We start from the raw sequence: 9,910 nt of genomic DNA on the forward strand, positions 1-9,910 counted from the left end.
GTTAGTACCCTTAACCAATGGGCTTTTGAGTGAAGGTCATAAATATGAAGAAACCTGTTTTTGTTGCTTGATGCTCTTTATGAATGTTATAGTCTGTCTGTTACTGAACGACTTTTTCTTTACATAGTGAACTACTTTTTGTTGGATATGCTCCTTCACAGACAATAATTACTTTTCTCCATTTACCGCTTTCTATTCTAATTTGCAAATTCTATTGTAATCCAATTCTCTTTTGCTATATTAAATGTGATTCTAATTCTATGCTTTGTTGTTCTTTTTAGTTGCTTGCACGGCTTTCGGGTGCTATAGTTTCTTAGTTTTGACCTCTTAATCGTTGCATCTTAAGTTAGGTGAAGAGCTTGTACTCTTTTGCAATATAATTGGCAAAAAATGCTATTCAGCCTGATAGTCACAAAACTAGTGGTTGGAAATGGAATTAGGTGAAAAATATCAGTTCTCCTTAAGCTACCACTTTCCAGTACAAAAGTCATTCTTATAAGCTATAATAGTTAATTAATCCTGTTAAGTGTCAATAAACTATTGAGGATTAGTATCCTATTGAGGGTCAGTAACCCTATGTGTATTGCAACCTCATGATTGCATGAGGTATTCAACTCAAATCTATTATCAGTTTAGTTGAGCTTCCATTTTTAGACAGATTTCTTAGCTTTACTTTATGGGAGGGTCATTGCAATTATGTCTGCCTATAGGCTCTGTGGATATTTGATCTCATTAATATTGTTAGTCTTTATTTTCCGCTTGAAATTTTGGTCAATGATCTGCTGCAACTATGAGGATCTTTTTATTAGGTTTCTTGCATTTTATAAGCTATATATAATGGTATCTTAATTAAATTGAGGGTCAGTAAACTATTGAGGGTCAATAAATTATTGATGGTCAATACTCATATATTTACATTTATCATAAACACAGATTAATCACAGTGGCAAAGAGGAAGGCTGTTTCAATAGGCAAAGAGGATGTACCGATTGGAATAAAGAAGATAAGAACACAAAGACCAAATTACATACAGTATAAATGTAATCTGCATGCATTCTGGGCTACCATCAACACCCGCCCACCGAACAATGATTGGAAAAAAGGCTTGGGAGAAGCTAAAGAAGACGCCTTTTTGGAGGTTCATTAAGAATTTTTATGAAGAGGAGATCAAGAAGGACCAGGTCTGCAAATCAGATGACCTAACAAAATGTTTGTTGCAGTTTTATGATGCCAAAAATATGGTTTTCCAATTTGGAGACAGCGAGTTTAAAATCCACCAATAACTAACAAAGGCATGTTATTTGGCATACCTGGGTTCGAGGAAGCCTTAAACAAACTAGTCCCAGAGTGACTCGGTGACAACTATTAATTGATCAGAGATAAGAAATGGTATCTGCACAGAAACCTCTTGTAAAGTAGAACAATCTGTACACCATTTCCATTTTCTTTTTCTTTTTCTTATGTGTACAGTGTTCATATACCTGTTTTTTCATACATGCCTTTGATTGTTTCCCAGTCTTACAGGACATGTAATGCGTGTTGCACTTATATCATAACATCTCTCTTCAATGAAATCCAATTATTTCTTACCTTTTCCAATTCTTGTTGAAACAACTATCCAAAATCGCAAGAATCCCAAAAATTCAAACTTCTAAGCAATATAGCAAACTTCTAAGCAATATAATGTGTTATTTCTTAATGCTTATTGCAACCAAGGATTTAGGCTCTATGTCCCCTCCTTGTATTCTACAGTTTCATTAATCAAGGCTTGAGGCCAGCCGCACCAGCCCCCTTTCAAAAAAAAAAAAGCAAACTGGTTTCACATCAAAAATCAATTTCTTGCAACACCAAACTCATATTTATTTCAATTTACAAGAACAAAGTATTATAGTCTACAATTCACTTGAAAACCCTAACAAGACCCTAATTAGTGAAACTACATTCAGTCTCACAAAGCTGAGCCACAATATGGGAAGAAGCTGAACTCAGACTCCACTGTCCGATCACAAAATGACGCCATAGCACCTGCACACTATGCACCTACCCACACCAGATTCGTCGAAGAACAAAGCTATGAACAACTAAATAAATAAATAAATCAATTACACAATACACAAATTGAAACTGATCAGATTGAAGGAAACTCCTCGAATTGAAAATGTACCAATAATTGAAGCAAATGCAAAACACGAATCGAAGAAGGAAGAATCAACAAGATAGAAATCACAATTTAGCTAGACATGAGCTGTTATTTGCATTCGAATTCTCCATGAAGAAAAGCCTTTCGATTACATTCAGTTGCACAAAGTACTCAGATGTCCATTGAAATCAGAGCTTCAATGTGCTTCGGCGGCTTTAATAACGCAGTGCTTCAACCTGAGCTCTGAAAATCACTATAATTTTTTTTTTTTTTAGAATTGAACATCACTATAATTGTCAGTAGTTATAGTCATATTTGTCTAGAAGTCTACAAAAGGTTATTTTGGTAATTTATTCATTTAACAGAATCAATTTTAAAATGGAAGGAAAATGGTCGCACGGGTTTAGGCCTTGCGGATGGATCAGCTACAGTACCACAAGAGATTTAAGGAAAAACGGGTCTGTTGTTGGTAATATAAAGGTTGAGATTGTAGCTATTGGTAATTTCCTATAAAAGGAAAATGCATAGCACTTTCCCAAACAAAGGTACATTTTGATTCGTATGCTCCAAGATAAATATTCCTCTCAATCTCCAACTTAATTTCTTGCCTCTTCTAAATTATGAGGACCCCATTGAAACAAAAGGCCATTAGGTGAGATGAGGCTACTATTATGTTGAACATGAATGATGGCTTTTTGCAATTAAGAGATTGTCACCCTGCATCTGGTATTGATTTGGAAGATGAGAATAGATAACCAGATAAGAGATTTACGGTCAAGGAGCTATATAAATGTGCATGCATGTGATTGGACCTTGGGTTTATAAAACCAGTAGGAGAAGAGTAGAAGACCAAAACATGGTCTCATACATTCACACTCAGGTCAATTGGTTTGCGGAAAATAAGTATCAGGAAAAAAAAAATTTGGAATTTGATACTTTATGGTGTTTCCCCCGCTCTCAAAATTATTTTTTTGTATTTATTACTCATAACACATTATTTTATTCAATTAATTACAAAATTATTAATAACTTTCCTAATATTACCAAACATTAGAATGGAAAGTTCTTAAGAAATTCATTTCCCTTCCCACGAAAAAAAACAAAAGAATTATTTTTCAATACGTGAACCAAACGAGGCCTCAAGGATCATGATATTCAAGATCACAACCTGCTGTCTATGATCAGAATCCAAATGATAACTGTGCATATGAGGATGGATGGATGCGGTCCCAGAAATGAGACCAAATGGTTGGCAGCTCATGTGCATGTCATGGAGTATACTGGAGCTTCTTCCCAAATGTGGACCAAATGTAGGTGCTTGTCATCCAATTGATGATACTTCATAAATCTTTTGAAACAAGATTGCAAGCAATTTCTTTTACCAAATGGGCAAATGATATTCTTCCTTTTATCATTCCTGTTTTGCCATGTATTTTCACACAATGAACCTTCATTTTCTATATGATCACACCTGGCTGGCTAATTTTTTCTAGAATATCGAATCAAAACTTTGACGGTATACACAAAACAAAATCAACTACAATGCAACAAAAATGAGCTTAAATAAAACATTAAAGCAACAATCTCTAAAAGGCAAAATCACCTTGACAAAATTAAAGAATGCTCCCTAACCAACTTGGCTAACACAACCCAACTACCCAAGATAGTCAAAACCCTAACTAAAACTATAAGCCTAAATTTTGACGAGACCAAAAATTGAAGTCCCATGGTAATAAAGGTTGCGTTTAAGTAAGAAGAGAATATTGAATGAGCAGTAGATCTAGAATTAACTTGATCTCAAACAATCCAACCAATAACAAATTATCTGACATTGACGAAGTAGTGTTAGCTCAACGGTTAGAGCACCCACTACCTATGTACGAAGTTATGGGTTCGAGTCACCATGGAGGCATGAGTGAAACCCTTTGATCCTCTTTTTATAAAATAAAATAAAATAAAATAAAATTATCTAACATTCATCTAAAGTTCTAAACCCACAAAATCTAAAAGTAATTAATATGGTACAAACAGTTGGGTAACTAAACCTAAACCCTTCAATTGGCATATAGATTCAAATTTAGAGAAAATAAGAAAACGGTTTTAGGAGAAAGACTGGACTAAGGGACAAACATTCACCACAAGGGACTGAAACAAAAGCATGCTTAAAGAAAACAAAAGAAGATCGTATATCTTTCTACGTGAGTATGTTTATGTTTCCATTTTTTTTAAATGGGTAAAGTCTTTGTTGGGAGTAGGAGGAGGGGGAAGAAGATGTACTTCTTTCATCTCTTAAAGTTTTAAGAGCCCCATTGTTGAACTTGATCAATTGGCTTGACACACAAAAAAAAAAAAAAAAAAAGGTTGATCAATAGTTCTTTGTTAAGTTTTTGTAGGATCAACTGTAAACACTAACCTCAAGAATGAATTCCAATCATAAAACTATACAACCGATTCGAATATGGAGGCAAAAATGTCCACGAAGAAGATTATTGACATTCAACTTTTTAAACAAGTCAAATTCTTTTGGGAGTGGGTGAGGGTCCAAAGAAGAACCTGCTATGTCCCCAAACCTATTAGGAATCAAACGTCTTCTATTTAAAATGAAAACTCCCATCAAGTTTCAAATCTTGGTTACTTTAATTAAGAAATGCTCAATAGTTCACATGGGCCAAGATATGGTCAACATGAGGACTGTTGGAGTAGTACGCATTTCCCAAATATTTCAATTATTTTGTCATGGAGAATCTTGTCTCATTACTACTATTTTTATTATTATTATTATTATATATATATAAACTGTTCATGATTATCTTTAAACAGTTAAGTATTAAATAAGGACTGAAATCGAATTTACCTAATTAACGGATGATATTTATTGGCCCTAAATTCATTTACGACATACATATATTCTAAGATTTTTTTGCATTGAAAAGACATGAGTCGTGTTCTTTCGACTTCTTATAATCAATAAGCTTAAGGGTATATGCTTAATATCTTCAAGGACATGGAAAGAGATGGTGCTACTCATAGAAACTAGAAAGTCATTGCATTATTTTCACAAATGTTTACATCGACACTACATACCCAAAAAATAGACAGAATTTTTCCCCAAAATAAATGCTTATGCTTCTCAAATTTATAAAAAAAAAAAAAAAAAACACGTAATTTCTCTCATGTGCCCTACATTTTATGCTCTCATTATCAATCCAATTTTTGTTTTATTTATTTGGAAAATTCATAAAATAATTCACAAATGTGTTTTTTGGGCAAGATGAACTGAATATTGGGCCTTATAAGAATTCTCATTGGTTTTGGATTCACGCATTGACCCCTGGACCCCAACTGTTAGATATTTCAGAGGCAAAAGACTCTGTCGGATTTGGCAAGGGCATATCGGTCATTTTAGCTAAAGCTTAGCGGCTTAGCCTTTACGTTCTTGACCCGTTACGGGTAACGACAAATGTCTCCACCGCATTTTTTTGTTTTTTGTTTTTCTGGTCGTACGAAAAAAGAAAAGAAAAGAGAAAAGATTTAAAAAGGGTCATTATTTTAATAAAAAAGAAACGTAAAAGCGAGACGAGTCGTGTCGTCGTCGTCGCGTAAAGTTATCAGCAACAGAAAGGTCCCATTTTTTTTAGGCGAGGATGAGGATGAAGATGAGGAGGAGGATATATATCTTCCACATCAACATCACACAATCGTTTTCATGTGTTGAAAATAATTTAAGGATTTAGTTCTTGTGGATTTAGATGCATCGCCCAATGATGTTACAAAAGGTGCTTTCAGTTTTTTCTTATATTAGAATTTGGAACAATGAATAAGTTCCCACTTGTTAGCAAAGACTAGGTCCAAGTTATAGATACTAAAAGATTATGTCTTTTCGACTGGGAAGAAAAGATTATGTGTCACTGAAAGCCCAAGTTCCCAACAAGTCTCAAAAGCACAAAGCCCAACTCACTAGGCCTAGTTCTACACCGCAAGGCCCAAATCTTAGCCTAACACCTTTACCACTAACTTTACTCCGTTGAGTCCAGTCCACCTCTCATTCTCAGCCCACATTAATGGACCCAATTTTTTCAAGCCTGGGTTTTCTTGGCTGTACATTATTTTTTCGTTAGGGCAAGTGGAAATCTGAATTTAGGATCTCATTTACTATTGTTGCTAGACTAATTTGGTCTCAATTGGATTACATATTTTTTTTCACCTAATTATTAGTTTAGTGGTTTTTTTTTTTGGGTTACATTGGAGGGAATAAAACATAGTATATTTTAAAATGATATAAAGAGAAAATATTTATATACTGAAAGGTCTCGAGCGTGTTGTGAAAGTTTAATTCAGTTCTAAAATGGTATCGAAATGATTGCATGAACTTATGTTAAAAGTCATACGAAAGACAGAGCATAGTAAAATTTCTCTCTTTAAATTTTTCTTAGTTGATGCCTGCAATAGACACACACATTGTAATTTGATGAAGAGCAAATTGAGACCTCCACAAGTCCGAGGCTCAAATTTTCAACGAGCAGGATGATCTTTTCCTATCTGAAAATTATTTCCATACACACTTGGGAAAAACCAGAGGTGCAAATAAAAATGTAATGCAAACCAAGGACATAAAAACTTGAAGAGGGTTTGTTGGATCTGGAATGAAGTTAAAATGCAAATTATGAGAGAAAAGAGAAGGGGGGTGAAATTTGCACACCCCCTTTTACATTTTGCACACCCTTTCTAATATTTTAATATTTTATGATGTTCTCTTATGTTTGTTTCTTATATTACCCTTCTGCTCCAAGCACTCAGTGCCCGACTTTGCTTCTCTCCTCTTTGAATCAGCTCTACTGCAAGGTCATCGTTTATCTCAACTCATTGACCTCCATTGACGACTCCGATTTCACCGGAAAAAAGCCCAACGAAATCGTCCTCTAGCTCGACCCCGACCAGACCATCGAAGACGACTTTCTCGGGGCCAAGGTCAGGTGGCAAAGCGAAGTAAGTAAGGGTTCTAATAACTACTAGAATTTGGTGTTGAAGGTTCGGAAAGCCGATAAGCGGCGGATTCTGCGGCCGTATTTGCAGCACATCCACGTCGTCGCAGAAGAGCAGGACCAGCGGAAGCGAGATTTGCTGCTGTACATGAACGTAGATGACTCCGCCACGGCCGACGACGACTTCCGCAACGCGCGGTGGAGGACCGCGCCGTTCACGCACCCATCTACGCTGGAGACGATTGCCATGGAAGCTGATCTCAAATCGAAGATCAAGTCCGATTTGGAGTCGTTTCTCAAAGCCAAGCAGTACTACAACCGACTCGGCCGCTTATGGAACCGAAGCTTCTTGCTTTACGGCCCCTCCGGCACTGGGAAATCCAGCTTTATCGCCACCATGGCCAATTTCCTCGGCTACGACGTCTACGATCTCGACCTCTCTAGGGTTAAAGACGATTCGGAGTTGAAGATGCTTCTTTTACAGACCACGAGCAAGTCGGTGATCCTCATCGAGGACCTGGATCGGTTCTTCGCCGAGAAATCGACGGCGGTCAGCTTCTCCGGCATATCCAACTTCATGGACGGCTTGCTCAACTCGTGCTACGCGCCGAAGAGAGAGTCATGGTGTTCATGATGAACTCAAAGGACCAAGTCGACCCGAATTTCCTCAGACTGGGTCAAATCGACGTCCACATCCATTTTCCGTTGTGTGATTTCACGGCGTTTCGGAACCTTGGGATGAGCTATTTGGGGGTGAAGGAGCACAACCATGATGCTCGATCAAGCTGTAGCCAACATAAAATTGCTCGGGATCAAATCAATTTTAACTGACACAGTAATTGCATGATCCAGTTTCTGAATTGGGAGACTCGGTAGGAAAAGTGAAGGAGAAGGAGGAGGTAGAACCTGTTTGCGTCGGAAATCGCGATCGAAGACCTTGAACCGGGAGCTTTGAACTGCGTCAGAGTGGCTGTCCGTACAAAAAGTGGTGGAGAAGGAGATCGAGTGTGGGGATGATTCTATGGTTGTGGTGCATTTCAAATGTTTTAATGGTTTTAATGGTTGAGTCTTTGGGTGTTGGGTGTGATGTAAAGATTGAGTCTTTGGTAATGGTGGGTTGGTTTTAAAGGTTGAGTCTGTTAATGGTGGGTTTTTTTCAGAGGAGGAAGAAAAAAGAAGAAGAAGAGAGAAGAAGAGAGGAGAGAAGCAAAGTTAGGCACTGAGTGCTTGGAGAAGAAGGGTATTATGAAAAACAAACATAAGAGAACATCAGAAAATATTAAAATATTAGAAAGGGTGTGCAGAATGGAAAAGGGGGTGTGCAAATTTCACCCCCCAAAGAGAAATAAGCAATGGAAACAGGGACACCCTTGCAACTCAAAGTTCCATTGAAAACCATTCAATATGATGGTGACTAAAGAACAACCCTAGTAGGGTTGTAGGTATTTTTCCTTGCAAATAGGGGGTCACATGTGCATATTAAGAGACAGAGGCCATTGACATGAGCAGAGAGTTTAAGAAAGGAATGATTGCTTAGCTTTCCATAATTGGATCATTAAATATTATTAGTACATAGTACCTAAATTCGGAGTTGTTATACATCATAATATATAGTAAGGGATTTTGTCCATTTACCCCATTTCTAGGGATTTTTTTCCCACTTACCCCACTAAGTTTTTTTAATTCCCTCTTACCCAATACACTCTAAGGGAGTCTTCCCTAATACCCCATTAAGATTTTTTTTTTGTTTTTATTATTTTTTTAATACCATTTTACCCTCACCTTTGTTACTTAGAGAGAGAGAGAGAGAGAGAGAGAGAGAGAGAGAGTGGAAGAGAGAGAAACCATAGGGGACTTCGCCGGAGTCCGGTCACCGGCCGCCGGATTCCGGCGACAACTTCGCCGGAATCCGGCCAATTTTCGCCGGAATCCGGTCACCGGCCGCCGGATTCCGATCACCGGCTACCACCCACCGGAAAGTTTTTTTGCCCCCAATAGACGTCTATTGCCCCATAATAGACGTTTATTGCCCCCCAATAGACGACTATCAGCCATGTATTGCCCCCCAATAGACGACTATCAGCCATGTATTGCCCCCCAATAGACGTCTATTGCCCCCCAATAAAGGGGCAATAGACGACTATCAACCATGTATTGCCTCCCAATAGACGTCTATTAACCATGTATTGCCCTCCCAATAGACGACTATCAGCCATGTATTGCCTCCCAATAGACGTCTATTAACCATGTATTGCCCTCCCAATAGACGACTATCAGCCATGTATTGCCCCCAATAGACGTCTATCAGCCATGTATTGCCCCCCAATAGACGTCTACTATCCCCCAATAAGACTTTCAGTTGCTAGAATGAGAACTAATCTCTTTAAATTTAGACAAATAAAACTTTGATTATAGGAAAAAAACAAGGAGATTACATCAATTCAAAACGTCTATTGCCCCAATAGAACCTCTTTTTTTTCATTTTTCTTTCATTTTGGTCTTCTGCCCCATTTTATCTATAAAAAAAAAAAATAGTTTGGGCACCCAGAGAAAAGCTCTGGGCACCAAATCGTTGTTATCCTCCACCAATTTCCCGTCTACCAGCAGCCCGGCCGCCACCTCGAAGAGGGATGAGAGAGAAAGTGCAGATCGGAGAGGGATGACCGGTCTCCGCTTCCTGCTGCCTGGATGAGTCGAAGGCTAGGTCCAAGCAACCGGTGACGGCTTCGTGCCAGAGAGAGAGAGAGAGAGGTGCCGGCGACAGAGTCGTCCTTCGACCCAGACCTAG

General features: G+C 37.9%; 1 pseudogene; it reads left to right on the forward strand.

Annotated features, from left to right (window-relative positions):
• Positions 1-6,886: 6,886 nt before the first annotated feature.
• On the forward strand, positions 6,887-7,953 carry LOC112199528 (annotated as a pseudogene).
• Positions 7,954-9,910: the final 1,957 nt, after the last annotated feature.

The sequence above is a fragment of the Rosa chinensis genome, chromosome 4, assembly GCF_002994745.2.
Source record: "Rosa chinensis cultivar Old Blush chromosome 4, RchiOBHm-V2, whole genome shotgun sequence".
In the NCBI taxonomy this organism is placed as follows: Eukaryota; Viridiplantae; Streptophyta; class Magnoliopsida; order Rosales; family Rosaceae; genus Rosa; species Rosa chinensis.